At 42.5% G+C, this 22384-nt stretch overlaps 1 long non-coding RNA gene across 12 annotated transcripts in view; it reads right to left on the bottom strand.

Moving 5' to 3' along the window:
• The window catches only part of LOC105607625 (uncharacterized), a 151307-nt gene extending 133131 nt beyond the window's left edge, over positions 1 to 18176 (bottom strand). For 10 of the 12 annotated variants that reach the window (XR_009600928.1, XR_009600935.1, XR_009600929.1 and 7 more), the window contains exon 1: positions 303 to 16842. This is a non-coding gene — a long non-coding RNA (uncharacterized LOC105607625). Of the gene's footprint in view, positions 1 to 302; positions 16843 to 17797 lie in introns of those variants that run through there. The other 2 variants (XR_003589483.3, XR_006060033.2) reach the window with 2 other exon arrangements.
• Between the last annotated feature and the right edge of the window lie 4208 nt (positions 18177 to 22384).

Raw genomic sequence — 22384 nt, forward strand, 5'->3', positions numbered from 1 at the left:
TATAGTAGAAGTAAAATTAATGTATGGGCTTCTTTGTTATTTAAGGAAGTAAGAGATTAATATTTGTTAAAAATCAGTAAGAAGCAGAACTTCTCTAGAGGTCCAGTGGTAAAGACTTTGTGCTTCCAATGTAGGGGTCGTGGGCTTGCTCCCTGGTCAGGGAATTAAAATCCCACAAGCCATGTGGTATGGCCAAAGTAGCCAAAAAACTAAAATTTAAAAAATTTAATTAAAAAAAAAAGAAAAAATAAGCAGCAGCTAACAGCTGTATACAATTTAAACAAAAGCATGATGCTAAGTACCTATGATGAGCAGTGTTAGTCACTCAGTCATGTCCGACCCTGTGCAACCCCATGAACTGTAACACGCCAAGATCTTCTGTCCATGGAATTCTCCAGGCAAGAATACTAGAGTGGGTTGCCAGTTCCTTCTCCAGGGTGTCTTCCCGACCCAGGGATCAAACCGAGTTCTCCTGCACTGCAAGCAGATTTTGAGCCACCAGGGAAGCCTCTGAGTCTATTTGGGGGTTCCATATCAAGTATAAAAAAAACAAGGCATAGTACACAATCTCAAAGAAATCACAGTATCAGTATTATTGAAACATTCCCCACTTCCACTTCTACATAGTTCCTGCAATAATAAACAGCTAAATTCCAACCCAGGTCCTCTGCTAGAACAGGAAGGACGAAGTAGAAGAGCACAGCATCATACCAGAACAAGTTAGCTACCACAGGGATGAGGTTCTGGGGCTTCTCCTGCAAATGGAGATAAGGAAATTTTAATAGGAATGCTGAGAAAATTTGTTACAACCTGTGACGGGGGTCTACTGTCACCTGTAAACAAACAAACTGTTAATTCTAAGGCACTAAACTGTTTCCAGTCACAATTCTGTTTTAAAAGGTCATTCTCCTTATCAACTCTTCATTATTTTCCTTACCATCCTCTCTCACCAACTCATCAAAATTGAGAATTAGGCTGCAAACTCCTAAACTTCCTCTTCATTGTGGTTCCCATTTCCACAATGCCTAGCAGAGCACCTTCCAATTTTTAAATGCTTAATAAATGTTTGGTAAATTGAACTGAACTAGTCCTCTTACTTGTCCACCTGTCACCTACAAAATCGTCATTTATGCTAACTACACCCATCATTCTTGGCAGGACAGTATGAGATGAAAAGAAAATGATTTATTAATTCAACAAATGTTTTGCTCAAACACCTACTAGGTACCATGTTAACTTCCATGTATATTAGTGTAAATGATCCCTGCCTTTAAATAACTCAGTCTAGTAAGAAAGATAAAGAAGGAAAATAGCCATTATAATACACTGAAATCAGTTTATAAAAGTTTAATAGAAAGTGCTACAGATACTAAAAGGGAGGAAAACTGGCTTAGAACAAAGGCTTTAGAGAGGAGATGTCATGTGAGATGAGTACTAACAAATAAGTAGCTGCTGAACAGAAGGATAAACAGAGAAAGGGCATTCTAAGCAAAAGAGTGAAAAATTATCGATATGCAAAAGAGTACACAATATATTGAGAATTTTGAGAAGCTTTTGGAAAAGTAGCAAATGAGGGGCAAAAAAGACATACACAAGATTATAGAGATGCCTTATGATACTAAAAGGCTACAGCTCTGTCCCGACTAAAGGAGATAAGCCAAGAATATGACATGACCATTAAAAAGACCTTGGCAGCAGTGTGAAAGATAAGAGGGAAGACAAGACGAGAGAGGCATGGGACCAAACCATGAGACAAAGATGACTTGACTTTAATGGTTTATGAAAACTATGGTGACCTAGTTCATGGGTTTGTTACCCAGTGGATCTTAAATTTAGATATACATTTAGAGACTACTACAGATTTACGGACTTCTCTTGTGGCTCAGATGGTAAAGTGTCTGTCTACAATGCGGGAGACCTGGGTTTGATCCTTGGGTGAGGAAGATCCCCTGGAGAAGGAAATGGCAATCCAATCCAGCACTATTGCCTGGAAAAATCCCATGCACAGAGAAGCCTGGTAGGCTACAATCCATGGGGTCGCAAAGAGTCGGACATGACTGAGCAACTTCACTTTCACTTTCACAGATTCTAATTTATTTTAGAAAACTGCTTACGTGATATAACCTCAACCAAACAGCAGAGGAGGAATTTCAAAGAAATTATATCAAGATCCCAAAATATAATGACTAGCTCAGGGTACTGGGATTACAGGTTATACTTTTCTTCTTGTTACTAATATGTTCAAAATTTCCCACACATTAGAATTAAAAATAAATGTCAGGGCAATTTCTTGAAACATAAAAGCTACAACTGGCATTAACCCTAAATGGCCAGTGCCAGGATTCCTTGCCAACATAATTGACTTCAAAGGCTCCCTTCACAACCACAGCCCACTAGACATAAAATACTCATGCCTACATCGTAACATAAACCCATTCCCTTTCTGCTCCTGTAATTTCCTCTTACCTTGAATGACTATCTAAATCCTAACCTCATCATTCATTGTTGTTCAGTTGCTAAGTCATGTCTAACTCTTTGCAGCATGCCAGGCTCATAGACTGCAGCATGCCAGGCTGCCCTGTCCATCACCAATTCCCGGAGCTTGCTCAAACTCATGTCCATCGAGTCAGTGATGCCATCCAACAATTTCATCCTCTGTCGTCCCCTTCTCCTCCTGCCTTCAGTCTTTCCCAGCATCAGGGTCTTTTCTAAAGAGTCAGTCATTCGCATCAGGTGGTCAAAGTATCAGAGCTTCAGCTTCAGAATCAGTCCTTCCAATGAATATTCAGGACTGATTTCCTTTAGGATTGACTGGTTTGATTTCCTTGCAGTCCAAGGGACTCTCAAGAGTCTTCTCCAACATCACAGTTCAAAAGCATCATTTCTTCGGTGCTCAGTCTCCTTTATGGTCCAGCTCTCACACCTGTACATGACTACTGGAAAAACTACAGCTTTGACTAGACGGACCTTTGTCAACAAAATGACATCTCTGCTTTTTAATATGCTGTCTATGTTTGTCACAGCTTTTCTTCCAAGGAGCAAGCATGTTTTAATTTCATGGCTTCAGTCACCATCCACAATGACCTGGAGCCCAAGAAAATAAACTGTGTCATTGCGTCCAATTTTTCCCCATCTATTTGCCATGAAGTATGGGACTGGATGCCATGATCTCATTTTTTGAATGTTGAGTTTTAAGCCAGCTTTGTCGCTCTCCACATTCACCCTCATCAAGAGGCTCTTTAGTTCCTCTTTGGCTTCTGTCATTAGAGTGGTATCATTTGCCTGTCTAAGGTTGTTGCTATTTCTCCCAGCAATCTTGATTCCAGCTTGTGCTTCAACCAACCTGGCATTTTGGATCATGGAAAAAGCAAGAGTTCCAGAAAAACCGTCTATTTCTGCTTTATTGACTATGCCAAAGCCTTTGACTGTGTGGATCACAATAAACTGTGGAAAATTCTGAGAGATGGGAATACCAGACCACCTGACCTGCCTCTTGAGAAATCTGTATGCAGGTCAGGAAGCAACAGTTAGAACTGGACATGGAACAACAGACTGGTTCCAAATAGGAAAAGGCATACATCAAGGCTGTATATTGTCACCCTGCTTATTTAACTTATATGCAGAGTACATCATGAGAAATACTGCAGTGGAAGAAATACAAGCTGGAATCAAGATTGCTGGGAGAAACATCAGTAACCTCAGATACGCAGATGACACCACCCTCATGGCAGAAAGTGAAGAGGAACTAAAAAGCCTCTTGATGAAAGTGAAAGTGGAGAGTGAAAAAGTTGGCTTAAAGCTCAACATTCAGAAAACAAAGATCATGGCATCCAGTCCCATCACTTCATGGGAAATAGATGGGGAAACAGTGGAAACAGTGTCAAAGACTTTATTTTGGGGGGCTCCAAAATCACTAAAGATGGTGACTGCAGCCATGGAATTAAAAGACACTTACTCCTTAGAAGAAAAGTTATGACCAACCTAGATAACATATTCAAAAGCAGAGATATTACTTTGCCGACTAAGGTCCGTCTAGTCAAGGCTATGGTTTTTCCTGTGGTCATGTATGGATGTGAGAGTTGGACTGTGAAGAAGGCTGAGCGCCAAAGAACTGATGCTTTTGAACTGTGGTGTTGGAGAAGACTCTTTAGAGTCCCTTGGACTACAAGAAGATCCAACCAGTCCATTCTGAAGATCAGCCCTGGGATTTCTTTGGAAGGAATGATGCTAAAGCTGAAACTCAGTACTTTGGCCACCTCATGCGAAGAGTTGACTCATTAGAAAAGACTCTGATGCTGGGAGGGATTGGGGGCAAGAGGAGAAGGGGACGACAGAGGATGAGATGGCTGGATGGCATCACTGACTCGAAGGACATGAGTCTGAGTGAACTCTGGGAGTTGGTGATGGACAGGAGGCCTGGCGTGCTGCGATTCATGGGGTCACCAAGAGTCGGACACGACTGAGTGACAACTGAACTGAACTGAAGCTACCCTCATTTGTGGTGCTGTGTTACAGCAGCCCTAGCAAAACCGCACATCCACTAAGGGAAACTGATTTTTTTCCTTTGCAAGTCACTAAAGATGAAAACACTGTGAAGAAAGAATGCAAATCTGAAATAATTTCTTCCTATTCATTTTTAAACTTTATAGCAAAAGTGCTATTTAGCACCTAAACCAACCTGGTGCCAAAAAATTCTAATGGGATATGATTCAATCTTCATCCTATATAGTACCTTTATACATATAGCATTACATTGGAGGATGATAGCATCCCATGGGGTTTCCCTGGTGGCTCAGCTGGTAAAGAATCTGCCTGCAATGCAGGAAATCGGGGCTTGATCCCTGAACTGGGCAGATCCCCTGGAGGAGGACATAGCAACCCATTTCAATAGTCTTGCCTGGAGAATTCCATGGACAGAGGAGCCTGGTGGGGTTTAGTCCATGGGGTCACAAACTGTCAGACACGCAAAGAGTCAAACTACCTTTACAACTTAGACTGACATCAGGTTAACTCTAATAGTATGGCATTGTCCATTATAACTTTCTATCAGGTATTACTGACGTGTTTTTGCCTTTTTTTAAATAATGCAAAACTCAACTGATTACCAAAATTCAAAAGAATCTTGTTATATCATGCAAACACTCTTCAAAAGATACAAATTATACCTCCACTGCTCACTGCAATCAGTTCAGTTCAGACACTGAGTCATGTCCGACTCTTTGTGACTCCATGAATCGCAGCACGCCAGGCCTCCCTGTCCGTCACCAACCCCTGGAGTTCACTCAGACTCACGTCCATCGAGTCAGTGACGCCATCTCATCCTCGGTCGTCCCCTTCTCCTCCTGCCTCCAATCCCTGCCAGCCTCAGTCTTTTCCAATGAGTCAACTCTCTGCGTGAAGTGGCCAAAATATTGGAATTTCAGTTTTAGCATCATTCCTTCCAAAGAATACCCAGGACCGATCGCCTTGTAGTCCAAGGGACTCTCAAGAGTCTTCTCCAACACCACAGTTCAAAAGCATCAATTCTTCAGCACTCAGCTTTCTTCACAGTCCAACTTTCACATCCATACATGCTCCTGCTAAGTCACTTCAGTCGTGTCCAACTCCGTGCGACCCCACAGACGGCAGCCCACCAGGTTCCCCTGTCCCTGGGATTCTCCAGGCAAGAGCAATGGAGTGGGTTGCCATTTCCTTCTCCAATGCATAAAAATGAAAAGTGAAAGTGAAGTCGCTCAGTCGTGTCCAACTCTTTGAGACCCCATGGACCACAGAATACCAGGCTCCTCCATCCATGGGATTTTCCAGGCAAGAGTACTCAAGTGAGGTGCCATTGCCTTGTCCGATCCATACATGACCACTGGAAAAACCATAGACTTGTTAAGACGGACCTCTGTTGGCAAAGTAATGTCTCTCCTTTTGAATATGCTATCTAGGTTGGTTGTAACTTTCAAGGAGTAAGCGTCTTTTAATTTCATGGCTGCAATCACCATCTGCAGTGATTTTGGAGCCCAAAGGAATAGTTTGACACTGTTTTCAATATTTATACTTAAATGACACTTACACATCTATATATAAAGAAATAAAAGACAATTCCCTCGAATTCCAGTGGTCAAGACTTGGCATTTTCACTGCCATGGCCCAAGTTCAATTCCTGGTTGGAGAACTAAGATCTTACAAGCCATGTAGCATGGCAAAAAAAAGAGACTACATAATTAAAAGTCTAAAAAAGACAAACTACTACGAAGAGAATGGTGGTATTTTTTTGTTAACCTTTTCACCTAAAGTAGTTATCATCTGTTGTTGTTGTTGTTTAGGTGCTAAGTCATGTCCAATTCTTTTGTAACCCCATGGACTACAGTCCTCCAGGCTCCTCTTTCTGTGGGATTTCGCAGGTAGGAATACTTGAGTGGGTTGCCATCTCCTTCTCTGGGGTATCTTTCTGACCCAGGAATTGAATTCGCATCTCCCTCCATTGGCACACAGATTCTTTACCACTGAGCCAGCAGGATCTACATTGGTCAAATTTGTTAGAAAACATACCAACAACACACTTCTCCTTGTGAGAAGGCCAAATAGTAAATTATTCTATAGTACTCTTAATAAAATTTGGTGACGTATAAAACTGTGATGATGCTGGGAAAAGACCCTGATGCTGGGAAAGATTGAGGACAAAAGGAGAAGTGGGAGACAGAGGGTGAGATTGTTGGATGGCATCACTGACTCAGTGGAAATGAGTTTGAGCAAACTCAGGGAGATGGTAGAGAACAAGAAAGCCTGGCATGCTGCAATTTATGGGGTAGCAAAGAGTCAGACACAACTTAGTGACTGAAAAACAACAAATAAAAATATGTTCAATGCTGTAATAAATTTAATAATATTAGAGATAACATGAGGTCAGACCAAACATATGTATATTTCTAAACATTTATAAAATATGTTTTGCCTTCATACTTAATATATGTCCTAATGTTAATTCAAATAGACTTTGTAATTGAGTTTCTTTAAAAAATGAATCTGCTTCTTGCCAAATAAGGAAATGGAGGTCACCTTTCAAAAAATATTATTATGTAATTATATTTTATTTAGACAGATTGGCATATTTAATATAAACAGAGTATAAAGAAATTCTTAGATCTTATTTTTTAACTTAAAGTTAGCTAATGCCATATTCTATTGATGCAAAATACTATATTAAGATAGTATTTTTCTTAGCTTATTTTTATGTATGGTGAGAGAATGTTTTAACTTCATTTACATGCAGCTAGCCAACCTGCCCAACACCACTTGCTGAAGAAACTGTCTTTTTCCCATTGTATATTCTTGCCTCCTTTGTCAAAAATTAATTGACCATAGGTGTGTAGATTAATTTCTGAGCTCTCTATTCTGCTCCATCGATCCATTTGCCTGTTTCTGTGCCATGCTGTTTTGATGACTGTAGCTTTATAATACTGTATTGTCTGTGATGGCCAGGCCTCCTACTTAGTTCTTTTCCTTCAGGATTGCTTTGGAAAAATGGCTTCAAGGCTTAAACATAAGACATGACACCATAAAACTTCTAGAAGAAAACACAGGCAAAACATTCTCTGACATAAATTGTACAAATGCTTTCTTAGATCAGAGTCCTCAGGCAATAGAAGTAAACACAAAAATAAATGAATGGGACCTAATCAAACTCACAAGCTTTTGCACAGCAAAAGAACCATAAACCAAATGAAAAGACAATCTACAGAACAGGAGAAAAAATTTGTAAATGATGCACCCAACAAAGGTTTAATTTCCAAAATATACAAACAGTTCATACAACTTGACAACAACAAAAAAAATTTTTAATGTGCGAAGACCCAAAGAGATGCTTCTTTAAAGAAGAAATACAGATGGCCAACAGGCACATGAAAAGATACTCAACATGACTAGTTATTAGAGAAATGCAAATCAAAACTACAGTGAGGTAATGCCTCATGCCAGTCAGAATGGCCACCAGTAAAAAGTCTACAAATAACAAATGCTAAAGAGGGTGTGGAGAAAAGAGAACCCTTACACTGCTGGTGGGAATGTAAGTTGGTACAGCCACTGTGGAAAACAGTATGGAGGTTTCTCAGAAAATTAAAAATAGAATTACCATACAATCCAGCAGTTCCACTCCTGGGCATGTATCCAGACAAAACAGTAATTCTAAAGGCTACATGCATCCCTATGTTCACATTAGCACTGCTTACAATACCCAAAACATGGGAACAACCTAAATGTACTTCAACAGGTGAACAGATAAAGAAGACGTGGCACATATATGCAATGTAGTACTACTCAGCCATATAAAAAGAATGAAACACTGGCATTTGCAGCAACACGCATGCAACTAGAGATTAACATACTAAGTAAAACAAGGCAAAAAAGGGAAAGACAAATACCAGATGATATCACTTATATGCAGAATCTAAAATGTGACACAAATGAGCCTATCTATGAAACATAAATAGGATCAGGGATATAGAGAATAGACTTGATGGCTGTGAAGGGAGAGCCTGGGAGGGGGTTAGACTGGGAGTTGGGGATTAGCAGATGCAAACTGGTATATACAGAATGCATAGACAGCAAAGTCCTACTGTATAGAGCAGGGAACTATATTTAGTATCCTGTGGAAAACCATAATCAAAAAGAACACGAAAAAGAGTGTGTATATATGTATAACTGAGTCACTGTGTTGTACAGCAGTAATTAACACAATATTGTAATTCAACTGTAAATTCAAATTACAATTTTATTGTAATTCAATAAAAAATAAAGAATAACATAGTATTACAACAAAGTGGAGATCCCTCAAAAAATTAAGAATAGAACTATCATATGACCCAGCTGTTCCTCTTCTGGGTATTTATCCAAAGAACATGCAAACACTATTTCTAAAATATGTATGTACCCTTATGCTCATTACAGCTTATTTATAATAGCGAAGATATGGAAGAAATCAAAGTGCCCAATGATACATGAATGAATGAAAAAGATGTGATGCACGCTTGTATGTAATGAAAAATTAATCAGTCATAAAAAAAGAGTGAAATCCAGCCCTTTGCAATAACATGGGTGGTCCTTGACAGTATTATGCTAACTGAAATAAGTCAGATGGAGAAAGACAAATATCATACTACTTCACTCATGTGCAATCAAAAAAAAAAGAACAAAATAAAACAAAAACAAGCTAATAAATATAGAAATCAGATTAGCAGTTATCAGAGAAGAAGTGAACGAGAAGAGGTGGGTGAAATGGATGAAGGGGCCAACTAGATTTATGGTAGTGATCACTTTGTCATGTATACAAATGTCACATTATAATGCCATACTTGCATAATAAAAAATAAGAAAATATCATTTTGGCTGAGCTCAAATTATAATTCTAAGAATCTTCTCAAAAGGTAAAGAACAGGAACAGAAAACTAAGCATATTTTCTTTTTCCTTTAATGTCCTAATACTATAAAATCACACAAATTCATTATATTAAGAAAATGCAATATGTTAAATTATGACTATCAATTATTATCCCCCTGAAGACAGGGACTATGCTTTTATCTACTACACATGCTTAAGCAAAAGAACTCAATAAACGTTAACTATACTTCAAGAACGATAAGCACAACTGTAACACAACTCTTCTAAGAATCAAATAATAGGAAAATTCTAAAGAGCTGGGAATTCAAAACAGGCTGTGAACAAAATTTTACAACGTGCAAATTCTAATATTAGTAGAAGAAAATTCTACCCCCTGTAACCCACAGACAAATCCCAAGGTCACAGATGGAAAATGTATACTGGCTGTGTCAAGAGAAGCTATACAGTCAATGCTGGTTTTATAATAATCTTAACTTGGCCTAAAGTGAAGTCTTTCTCCTTCTGATTTACTTCACTTAGTATGATACTCGCTACCAGATTGCTGCAAATATTATTTCATTCTTTTTTGTGGTTAATGCCACATGATATCATGTACATGTGGAATCTAAAATAAGATACAATGAACTTATTTACAAAACAGAAACAGACCCACAGACATATAAAACAAATTTATGGTTACCAAAGGGAAAAGGGGTTGGGGAGGAATAAATTAGGAGCTTATATTTTTGCCTGGGAAATCCCATGGACGGAGGAGCCTGGTGGCCTCAGTCCACAGGGTCGCAAAGAGTCGGACATGACTGTGCAACTTCACTTTTGGGATTAGCAGATATAAACCACTAAATATAAAACAAACATGGTACTACTATATAGCACAGGGAACTATATTCAATATCCTGTTATAACCCATAATGGGAAAGTGTATATATATATGTATATATACACACACACACACATATATTTCTTTTCTAGACACCAGAAACTAACATGACATTGTAAATCAACTATACTTCAATTTTTTAAAATCTTAATAAATAAAGTGAAGTCATTAAGAACAGAGGAGAATCAGTGCAGACATCAAAGGACCTAAATATAATCCTGGTAGTCTATATGGCCAAAAGAAAATTCTCTTTTTACTATACGTGGTTGATGTTTTTGCAAGCAGCACATCATCTGTCTACATTATAAGCTGTTATAAGTAAGGTGGTAAATGTGGGCTATGCATAGACTATACATCCTTGTGTCTACTGGGGTCTTTCTAATATTAGCATTGTTGGCTTGATGGTTAAAAGTCTGTCTACTCACCACCACCATCCAGATTTATCCTGTGGTCAGGAAGAAAATGGGTTAGTCAGGAGCTAGTTTCCTTCACCCACACCTTTTCTCTCGAGTTTCACCTACCTGCTAGAGCAATATGGGGAATTTAACCAGTGTAGAGAATTCTTTATACTACAGACTACAGATGTTCACCAGAACTTTCAATTAGATAAGAACTGCCTTTTGAAATACACACACATATAAACAGGAGCTTCCCTGGTGGCTCAGCTGGTAAAGAATCTGCCTGCAATGCAGGAGACCTGGGTTCAATCCCTGGGTTGGGAAGATCCCTTGCAGAAGGGAATGTCAACCCACTCCAGTAGTCTTCCTTGGAGAATCCCATGGACAGAGGAGCCTGGCAGGCTACAGTCCATGGCGTCGCAAAGGGTCAGATATAACTGAGCAACTAATACTTCATACACACATACCACAGCTCTTTTTCTGAACCAAAATGCCACAGAAATTAAAGAAATCATATTCAGTGAGTATAATCACATGAAGCAATGGCTAAATAAAAGAGGCACTAAATGCTGGTGTCTGATCACATTGGGTCTCTCCTACCCAACCTAACATACTATGGGACGTTTCCTACAAGAAGCTGCTGAACACATAAGCTAATTAATCTAAAACACTCAGAGAAAAATGTGTTACCTGGCTTATTGTTAAAATACAACCACCTTGAGAATATTTATAGCATTGACAAAGCTACTATTAGTAGTTTCATTGGCCCTAAAAAGAATTAACTACTATTACAAGTTTCCAAGTATGTACTTACAGAGGGAAGCAAACAATTTATTAAGCCAACTTTTTGGTCTTGAAGCAACAGATTTGGGGAAAGACAGTTTTACAATAGGACACAGAACTCACTTCTAGTTACACTGCTATTTTTTCATAGGAGAGGCATGGCACTGTCTGTGTGAATATTATGACTCAAGCTTACTCATCTTAACTAAGAATGAATTAAATTTGTTAGAGTAAAAACCTGAAAGAGAACGAAGATGCATGTAATTCAAAGTTGCCATTTTTAGAATGGGGTTTTGCTCCAAAGAGATTTTAAAAACATGTTTCTACATTATTCTATTTGCACTACTTTCACTTTAGTGCTCTGGTAAGTTGGCTGCTAAATAGAAACAAGAAATGAACTCATTTTCAAAAAGAAAGTCATTTGTGATTTGACCATAGCATAAGCAACATAAAGAAGGAAGAAGTAATTTGTTAAGGTCCTGACTGCCAAAATATATTGCAATGTAGATACAAGTGCGTGCAAACACTTGTGTGTGCCCCTCCCTATTTTCCTGGTGCAGTTACCCCGTGACAAAAATCAGATAATTAACGATAGGGTAAGGAGCCTATTGAAAGTCTCATTATATCCAAGGTCATTATTTCCCAGAAAGTCCAGAAAATATATAAGGGAATCACGGGCACTGCAGGGCAGAGAGTCTCTCATTCTATAAGTAGCTTTCAGGGTGATATGGCTTCAGTGTTTTTCCCCACAGAAAAGATATTCTAAGAGGAAAAAAAAAAAAAAAAAAACCTTTCCAGCATGCACAATCACAAAATCATGCAAGCCTGTGGATCGTCTTTAATCACAGGCTAGAGCAGCAGTCCGCCAGCCTGTACCCAAAGAAGACAGACAATGTGAGCCGAAGAAAAGAGTTTGAATGGAAGTGAAAAGAACTGAGTTTTATTCCCAGCTCTGTGATTTACCTGCATGGTCTTGGGCAAGTTACTTAACCTCTCTGGACCTCTATCTCTTGCTCATTGTTTTATTTTGTTTCACGGGGAAAACAAGAGGAAATCAAAAAACTTTTAAAAATTATGCCTAGGAAAATATTAGAGATCACACAGACCCATTTCCAACTTCACAGATGAGGACAGTAAAGCAGAGAAGTATACTCAGCCATAGGCAATTAGATAAGAAGGGTTCTAACAGGCATTGCAGCTCCAATTTTTAAAATTTACTTAAAATGACAAGTAACTTATGTCAAATTTTTAGGCCACGTGAAAAAAGTAAATAAAAGGCAAAAAAGGTTGATAATTACCAAATTCAGGATGATGGTGATTATCTCTTCAAGATATAAGGGAATAAAATCAGGAAGAGCATCAGTTGTTCTGGTAGCATTTTATTTCTCAAAATTAGTTTAGAGTACAAAAATGCTTGTTTCTGTTTATATACCATTTTTTGTCTAGAATGTTTTCTAGTAATGTTTTAAGTAACCACCAAAACATCTTTAACCAAAATCTGAATGAAATAAGTGATATTTCTCTGGAAACTATTTTAAACATTCTCCTGTTGAGTTTAAAAGGTAAATATCACTATGCCTCCTAATATAAGAACACAAGAGTAAAACAGGCTATATTTCCAGCTTAGTAAAATATTAAAAATACACAAATGGCACAAAACATAAAAGAAACTGTATTACTAGTAGATTGATTAATCCATTTAAGCATAGTGAATGAAATACCCAATAATTTGTATATGCCTAAGAGAAACAGATTCAAGAGTCTCACCTGAGGGTCTACTGTTTAATCATCAGGATTCTTTGTTTATTTGTTGTTAATGAGACAAACAGGAACTGAAATGGCTTACCAAAAGTAAGCTAAGGCCTTTCTAAACCTCAACATGGAACCTACCTGTAAAAACTAAGTGCTTCTGAAATCTCTGAAATTTTCCAACAAGAAAGTGTAGGTCATTCAGCAAAATATATTTACTATACACTACTATAATAGCTATTTAATTGTTATCATTATGATGCAGATATATAATGGAAACAGATGTTCCTTTTTCCTTTCAGCAAAGCACAGGAAAAGCATAAACTTGCTGATACTGCATGGACTACTACCATAGCACAATAGAGGAAAAAAAGACGTTAGCACATGACAATATTAGTTTTTACTACACAACTAATTGCATAAAAAGTACAACTTGAGATCATTAAATCAATATAATTTTCAGCACTACAGAAGGGAAACAAATAGATTTGTATAACCAGCCTATTTCACATCTGCAGTTGGGAAAATACTTCTGAGAGACTAAGTATATGCAAAATGCTACCACTGCTTACAGAACACAAGGAAAAGTGTTGTTCTGTTTTCTTTGCTAATGTAACATGAATTAAAATGCTGCCTCCACAGAGAACATTTTTTAAACAGTACCAGTATAAACTGGAAGAACCTTTCCAAAAACGATTTGGCAGTTCCTATCAAGACTTTTTAAAAATAGCCTATACTCTCAATCCAAGTAGTTTCTTTGCTAATGATATATTGTAACGAAATTAACCAGAGGGATGATAGTTTTATTTTAAATGCTATTCTTCATAATTTTATTTTTAATCATGGAAAAGTAGAAATGTAACTAATAGTAGACCAATGGTTACTTAAATCATATATGTTAAAACATACAGTGATATGACTTTAACGATAATTTTAATTATATAAGAAAATTTTCATTGTATAACACCAACTGAAGAAAAGCAGGACAGTTTATGTCTATAACTACAGTATATATACAAAATGTTTGGGGGAAAAACTCTTAGAAAAACATACAAAATGTCATTTCTAACTTTTTCAAATTCTCTGAGCAGATACTACCTTTTTAATCAGAAAATAATATATTTTTCTTTAAACAGTTAAACAATTCTATTTCCATGCTCTAATACTCTCTGTCCTTGTCCAAAGTTTCTAAAAATTCTTTGGGTCAAATATTCTTATAAATATTTATAGGTAAATGGACTTAAAGTTATGCTGACATGTTGTTCGATCCCAAAATCTAGCATAGAAAGAAAAGTATTTGTCAGTCACATAGACATTGCATTTTTTCCTGAGTTAAACATTTTTTTTCCTCACAAATTAAGGAAAAGTTTTATGGAACAAACATTACAAACACTTACTTAACAGCTATTAAAATGATGTATTTTAAGTCACAAAATCAAGGAAATTTTTCAATTAAAAATAATTCTAAAGCATATTAAGTAGCCTATTAACTGCTCTCCCAAAATGCAAATCAAAAGTTTGCCATAAGCTTTTGTAGGATTCCTAGTTTCATGATTCTATTTTTACAAGAAGGAGCTGATTTGTCTTAGGCTATTACTGTCTATTACTTCTAGAAGTCTTGAGGAAAGGTGGGAAGCAGCAAATTCTGGCAATCTGCCTAAAGAGAAATCAATGAAACAAATTAATCCTTCGCAGGCTGCAATGACACAGTAATCCATCATTCAGAGCTGCTTTTATATACCAAATCAGAGAGCAGAGCAGAGAGCCCTGGGGGACATAACAGACAACAACTTACACCAACACTGGGAAAATACTGAGGAATCAGTTTATTTAAAGAGGATAGATTTCAGTTGATTGCCTATTTCATCAAATAAAGATTTTTTTTTCCTTCACAGTGTGGTGAATCCAAGGCCTGATGACTGTATCTTCAGAATTCAGTACCATATATGCTGGCTGACATCAATAAGGGATGGGTGTTTTAAAATAATTAGCATCATTAATCAGTATGAAAAAATATCTGGATAGAGTAATATTACTTTTTCCATCAAATTTCTAGGTGTTAAACACATTCTCTGTTTGCAATAGGTAGGGACTAACTGTAAATTCACCTATTAATCTACAACTTAACTGACCAATTCCTGGTAAACCACATTTGAAGTATAAGATATATACAACTTCCTAAGTATTGCGTTAAGTCTAAAGGCATGAAAATTTTAATTTCATTTCTTATGGTATAAAGTCCAACAAGCCAACCAGATTATAAATAAATAACTTGCTCTATCATGATAAACAGCTCTCTGGCTTATACTAGAAAATGAGAGATAAATATGGTTTCTTGTTAAAAATAAACTTATAATCAATGTACAGCAATACATTTACACTAAGTGTATTTGTTTATATATACACAAAAACATATGTATCTAAATTTATTTATGCCTATGGAGAAATTTATGCACCTGAGTGTGTCATCCTAGAGCAACGTATTCTGAGTGAAGTATATTCCCTAGATGAAAACTAATGACAAGAACTATAAAGTCACAGTGTATTACTATTGTTAAATGCATGCATCTTTTTCACAGCTAAATGAGAGAAGTTAATGAAAGAAAAGAATTTTCAAGAAACAAAACAGAAACAAACCTGTCACAATGGTCCCTGAAATGTTAAAACTCAGAAAACCTAATCTTGAATCAGAAAAAAAATAAAGTTAAATAAATGCTAACTAGTCGATTTCTGAGTGGCATCTTCGATTCTGAGGTCCACGGCCATATGATTGCAATTCCTGGACCTGCTGATGCATTTTTAATTCAATGCAAGGATCTAGTATTTATTGATTTAATAAGGTTAGAGGTATTACATTGTTGCTGCTACTGATGAACTGTCAGCAATTTAATCTAGTGAAATCTAACAGAGGAATATATATTTTAGGGAAGGGAGTGGGTGGGGGAAGGGAGAGAGGGAGGAGGGAGGCAATAGCTATGTAAATGTCATCCCTTCAATAACCATGATGGTGACAAGACCAAAGCCCCTTCTCTCTCACACTGATTTGGGCTCCAGATATGTACTAACAATGTTGGCCACCAGCTAGCTGAGGTCAAAATGAAGAGACTGCAACAAAGTCTTGCAGGTAAACCTTCAATATTAGGGAAAGCAAGGACTTATCTCCCATAGCCACCCTCTGGCCTCTCCTCGAAGGTTCTGAGGTGCCTGCAGGCACACACATGCACTCACCCTCAATGACCTGAGCCTTTACCTCCTCACCTCAGGGTTTAAAGGAGCCCTTCAGCAGTTTCCTTTTTGGCCCCTAACATTGTCCAGGACATCATTAGCATGCAGGCAGACAGAAAAGAAAGGAGACAATTCACTTTCTCAAAAGCAATTCTGCCAAAAATACAACCAAAAGAGAGAGGCTTTACAGGTTATGTCAAAAGATGGAGATACTATAGGCTCCAGAATCAGAGAGGAGGAAAGAAATCCACCAAAGTTGCTGAAACAGACACTTGGGGAATATTAAAAAGCTTTTTGCACTGCTCCGCTACCCTGCTTGTGGGCTTCTTTCCCCAACCTGGACACCTGGGAAGCGTGTTGTGCTCCAGCTTTTCCCCGACTTTGAAGAAATGGATAATCTAAGGAGCAGTGCTGCTGCTGGGGTCAGTAAAACTATGCTAATTGGTGAACCTAATTGCTTCAAGCAGTCCTGCCTCCAAACAGGGAGAGCACAGTTGATGGAGTCGGTCTGTTCCTAATAAAATGAAGAAGCCCTGAATTAAATTCCCAAGGAAGGCACTATAAGTTTCCACAGTGTAACCAAATGACTTCACCTATGCTATTACCCCTAAGATGACATCTTTGAAAGAAAGCAGACCCCAGTCAGGCTCCATATTCATAAATTGGCTGAGTTTTAGGCCAGTGAATCTGGATTGATTTAAAAAGGCTTTTTCATCCTTCCAATCAAATGAAGTCATTGTTAATTAGACGCTTTCTGTTAACAATGTCACTCTTCTCCGCATTACCTGCTCACACTTGCAGCGCCTCTAGTGCAACATCTGGACTTTCCCTACCCCCCTCGGCCCCCCATCAGTCCAGAAAGTTCGGCTCCAGGGTGGTGGTGTTTCTGTTTCTCCATCCCTGTCTGAAGGAAGATCCTATTCAGTGTACCAGAGGCGAGATACACAGCAACTCTGTAGACTGAGAGATGATAAAACAATCTCCGGGAACACTCCCCAGATACGGGGCTTCAAAAAAAATCATATTTAATTAACTACGCACAAGTTTCTCTGTGCTGTTTCCCGCCTTGTAGACAGATGTTTTCCACGCTGCCGAAGGCCACAACGTAAACTCCCAGTGACTGTCCAACTTCTTAAAATCAAGCTCCCTCTTACACTAGAAACTGGGGTTTGAGGTCTCCCCGCCTTGCCCCCCAGGACCTTGCTCCCTATCCCCTTGTCACTACACCCAACACCTAAAAAGGACCAGCGGGCCGAGACGAGCAACCCGTGGGGCAGCCCAGGGCGCTCCGGGCCCAAGAAAGGAGAGAAGCGAGAAGCGCAGGGAGTTAGGCTCGCACAAGGCGCCTCGCTCGACGGTAGGTTTCCCTCAGAACCTTACAAAGCTGGGCGGAGGCCGGCTCCCTCCTTCCGGGTCCACTGGCGGAGGCCGGCTCCCTCCTTCCGGGTCCACTTCGGAGAGGCTGGCGGCGCGGAACCGACCGAGGGCGCGCGCCCGGGGTTGGGGGACCGTGCGCCACCCCCCAGTCGGGCCTGGCTTCCTTCCTGAACCTTCCACGCCGCGCGGGCCCGGGGCCTCGGTCTCTCCGGCCCGCCCACGAGGCGTGGGGGGCCTTCGGCACCCGCGAAGGCGCGGCTCCATTGCTCGGAGGAGGGCCCGACGCGGCCCATCCCGGCACGGCCCGGGCCCCTCGGCCGCGCGGAGTGCCCCCGGCTCTCGTCGAGCTCCCGGCCGCCCCACCCCGCGAGCGGGCCTTTGTGCCCGGATGTGGGCCTCGCTTCCGGGAAGGCCTTCCCTCCCCACCCCACCGCCCACCTCGGGCCCAGCTCCTATACGAGAGCCCGGGCCTCGAGGGAAGGATCCCCAGGGGGGCCCTGAAGGGAAAATGGGTGGGAAGGAATCCGAGGGGGGGGCCTGAAGGGAAAACGGGTGCGCAGAGCGCAGAATTCGTTCCCCGGGGACCCCCATGTGGGGGTGAAGAATGTGAGGAGACAGGGGCAGCGAGGGCCCTAGACGGCCGTGGGGACGGCGCGGGCTTCCGGCAGGGGCCTCCCTCCCCTGAGGCGGCGCCCGGCGTCGGCAGCGCTGAGGTCCACGCTAGATCCGAGGGCCTCGGCGGACGAAGGGGCCGCCGCCATCACCCTAGAACCGCCGGCGGGCCCCCGAAGGCCTCTTTGGGACCTGCCGCCAAGTCACACACTTCACCCCGGTGCAAGGAGGTCCTGAGCTGGAGTCGCCTGCCTACCAGGACACAGACCTCGATCTGGGACTCTGAGTACCTGAGGCACGCGCTTGGGGGCCAGACGGCCTTGGGGGCGCCCGACGGCCTTGGAGACCGCGGCCTGGCAGTCCTCCCTGCCTGCGGCTGCGGAGGGGTGGCGGTCAGGGGGCTCGACGGCTAGGCCACCGTGAGTCCCTAATTCCTAGACATCACAGAAGGCAGAATCACAGCAGACGAGGTTAGACAGTGACGGTGGAAAGACAGAAGCACCTCCCGTCCCCGAGACAGGCACACTTCGGCGAGCGAGGACACTTCACTGCCCTTCTTCAAATCTTTTACCTCAGAGCTTTGCCCTCTGACAACGCCCGCCCGCTCCTCGAGACGGTTCAGGGAAAGGAACTTTCCCCGGGCCTCTTTACTCCTGTTACGTCTGCTCTGGGAGGAAGTCCGACAAATAATAGCAGCAGCTGAAACACCTGCGATCTCTCAATACCATAAAAAATATATATATGGACGGTGATTGGAGTCATTTCTCCTTCCGCTTCCAGAGGGAGCTCAAACCTGAAGCCTCAAGGTTATCCCTAAGTGTGAAACAGGATGCTCGCCAAACCGGCTGGGAATACCGCCGCCCTACACCTGAAGGGTGGGGGGGGGGGGTCCCCTTTGCCAACAGAGAGACGACCCGATGGTTCTCCTTCTCGTGTGTTTGTGTGTGAACCTAAATTGGGGGCTTGTGCAGTGTAACACTCTCCTCTGACCCTCTGGAGACTAAACTAGAACTGAGCGAAGGGGGATGGGGAGAAGGGGAAGGGAAGGTGCCCTGGAGAGAGTGGCTGGCAGAAGTCTGAGTGGGTGGTTGCGCAAGGGCGGCGGGACCCAGGTGCGCGCGGTGAATCCCAGAACCGCCGGCCACCCGGCTCTGGGCAGACCCCGCAGAATCCGGCCACGTGCTGGGGCTGCTGTACTCTGATTCTGCCTCTCGGCGATCTACACACACACACACACACACACACACACCCGACGCATGCATCTCTCTCTCCTGGTCCTGAGGTTTCTCCGAGGTTGTTCAGGCCCGGGAACACCGCAGGTGTCCGCGTGGCACCGCCACTTGGCCATTTCGCTCTCAGCTGGATGCAGGGGTAGCTGCAGCCGGGGAGGGAGGGCAGACGAAGGCGCCAGTCTCGGTGAGCACCCAGCCCCGCGCAGGGTAAGGGCTGATCGAGGGGCCGCGCCCGGGGAGGGGCGGCGTCCTCCATTTCCCAGGCCTCTCCTCCTCGCCACTAGGTCGGGTCACCTGTCATCCCGAGCTTGCCGGGTGCTCGCCACGCTCCGCTCTCCGCGGCCACGCGACAACACCCTGCCAGCCGAAGCTGCGCGCCCTGGCGGTTCCTGGGTGCCCCAGCCCAGAGAGCCAGGACTCACCCCTCACCGCGAGCCTCTAGATACAAACAGCACTGGCGTCGCTCTTACTGCCTCCAGATCCGGGTCTTATCCTCCCAGCGGGCAATGACTCGCCGGTGTTTGGGGGGTGGTTGTTGTTTCTTTTAAAAGTATATTAAAGGCTCATTGGCATCTCCCCGTCCAGTCATTATGCCTTCATCCCCCGTCAATTAACCACACCTCAGAGGGCTGCTATTAAGAGCTAAATTGAGCTGCAAAAGTAGGTATCCCGTTTCGGGCAGATGTTGTCATCTCCCGCGGAGATAAGCGGCGGGCGGGCCAGACCCGCAGCTTCCGCAGCCGCCGGAGCTGCGCTGAACCAGGCTACGGACTCTGGTTTCCAGGGGCTGGAAGGGAGGTCCCCGCCCGACATTGCGCTGGCGCTCCAGGAGCCGCGGGGAACGGGGTAGGGCCCTGGCCCTCGGACCTCAACCGCTGAGCCGTCAAGGGGAAGTGTCTCCCGAGTTACGCCAGGAAAAACGCCAAGAGCTAACCGTGCGTCTTTACGCAGAAAAGTAGAGTGCAGAGTGTGAGCGAAGCCCCAGCTTCCGGGCCGGAGACCCGAAACCGGGACAGCGGAGTTGTGGCAAGAGGGCAAAGTAGTGACTTTGGCTGGCAACCCTCCACCGGCACACCCCACTTCCTCTTCCCTCCACTCCAGCCTCCTTTCTCCCTGGTGGCGGGCCCCCAGGACTCCTTGTGGAGGAAAGCGCGGTGCTATGGAGATGCTAGAGCTGGAGCTAGGGAATCCTGGACGGAAACGTGGCGTTTAGGACAAAGGAGGTGCACTAGAGACGGCCCGCCGTGATGTGCCTTTCCACTCTTCCTCACTCCTGGGGACTTGGAACGCGGCTGTCCTGCCGCACGCGGCTGGGAGACCCTGGAGAGCGGAGGAAAAGGGGATGGGGAGCAAGGGGAAGTGGCCCTCGCTGCAGTTACAGGGCCTTCCTCCCGACAGTGGGCACAATAAATTTAGCCAAGGCTAGAGGAGATTAATTTCCCGGCATAATCCAATTAAAAGATTTCTAAAGTAATCTTTTGCGAAAATGAAAAAAAAAAAAGTGCTGGCTAAAGAGTGGACTGCTTTTGATGACAGTGATTTATCGCCTCGGCACAGCGGGCCCTGGCCGCTCGCTCTCCTGCACGCGATTTGACCAGGGCCTCCCGTCGGTGCCTCCAATCCAAACCTTAGCCTTTCTGAAAGATAGCCATCCATCACGCCAACCTGTGCAGGAGAAACAAGTGCAAGGGACTGGGGTTGCTTACAAGCACCATAGACTTTTTAAAGTGCTATTAGATTTATGGTCTCTTTTTCGACGCCCATCCAGAGTAATTAGCACATATGTTCTAAATAGATGATAGTTTTGTGAGCAATAAAGCAATTACCCATCGTTGGAGCTGACAGTTCCTCCAACTAAACTCCAACCAGCAGCTAATTGGAAAAGTCATTTCAGCTCCATTGTCTGCAATTAGTCCTGCTAAACTACTACACCCCAACTAGCTGGTTTGAGGTTAATTTATTCAGTGTTGTATTTGCACAGAGGAACCATTGCTATGAAGGGACTTGTCTTTTGCCCCCACCAGACTTGCACTGGGACTAGAAGAGCAGGTGGGAGTGGGGTCGATGTTTGGGGAGTCAGGATGGTTCCCAGGGGAGGAAGCGCCTGGCCCGGCCTCAGCTTCAAGGTCAGTGTCCAGCGCACTAAGCGCTGCCGCCGACAGAGAAAGCCATTGTTTCTCCTGCTGGGCAGTAACTGAAAGAAACTGCTCAGTTCTCAGTTTGTGCTACCAAAAACTGAGTGTTAAAAAAAAAAAAAAATCAGCATAGAGGAGGTGACTGCGTTCTGCGGGCACACCTTTCCTGCTGCACACGAAGCTGTGACCCTGGGCCACCTATCTGTCCCTAAAGGATAAAAGTAGACTCAGACTCCAAAACAGCAAAACCCCGAGCCCTCTTCCAGGTCGGGGGAGAGGGATCTTTCAATTCTTTCAATTCTCAGAGTGGTTGGTGAAAGAAAAGACTAGAAAGGTCAGGCAGACTAGAAAGCCCTGCTTCTGCCTTCAGCCTCTCTGAGTGTAAAGTCCCCTTGAAGCTGGTGGGTTTACATGAATTCCTTTCTTTGCTTTTTCTTTTTCTTTCTCTCTTTCCTTCTTTCTTAACCTTTTTTCTTCTTTCCTTTCATAAAGTTAAGCCCAACAGGTCCAAGATTTGTGCACAGTGAGTGGAAAAAATGTGTTAAACGTCGGTTTGACGCCCCACCGGAGCTCCCAAATATCCAGCGGCTGGGATTCTTCTACTTAATTTA

This window comes from Ovis aries, chromosome 5 (assembly GCF_016772045.2).
Source record: "Ovis aries strain OAR_USU_Benz2616 breed Rambouillet chromosome 5, ARS-UI_Ramb_v3.0, whole genome shotgun sequence".
NCBI lineage: Eukaryota > Metazoa > Chordata > Mammalia > Artiodactyla > Bovidae > Ovis > Ovis aries.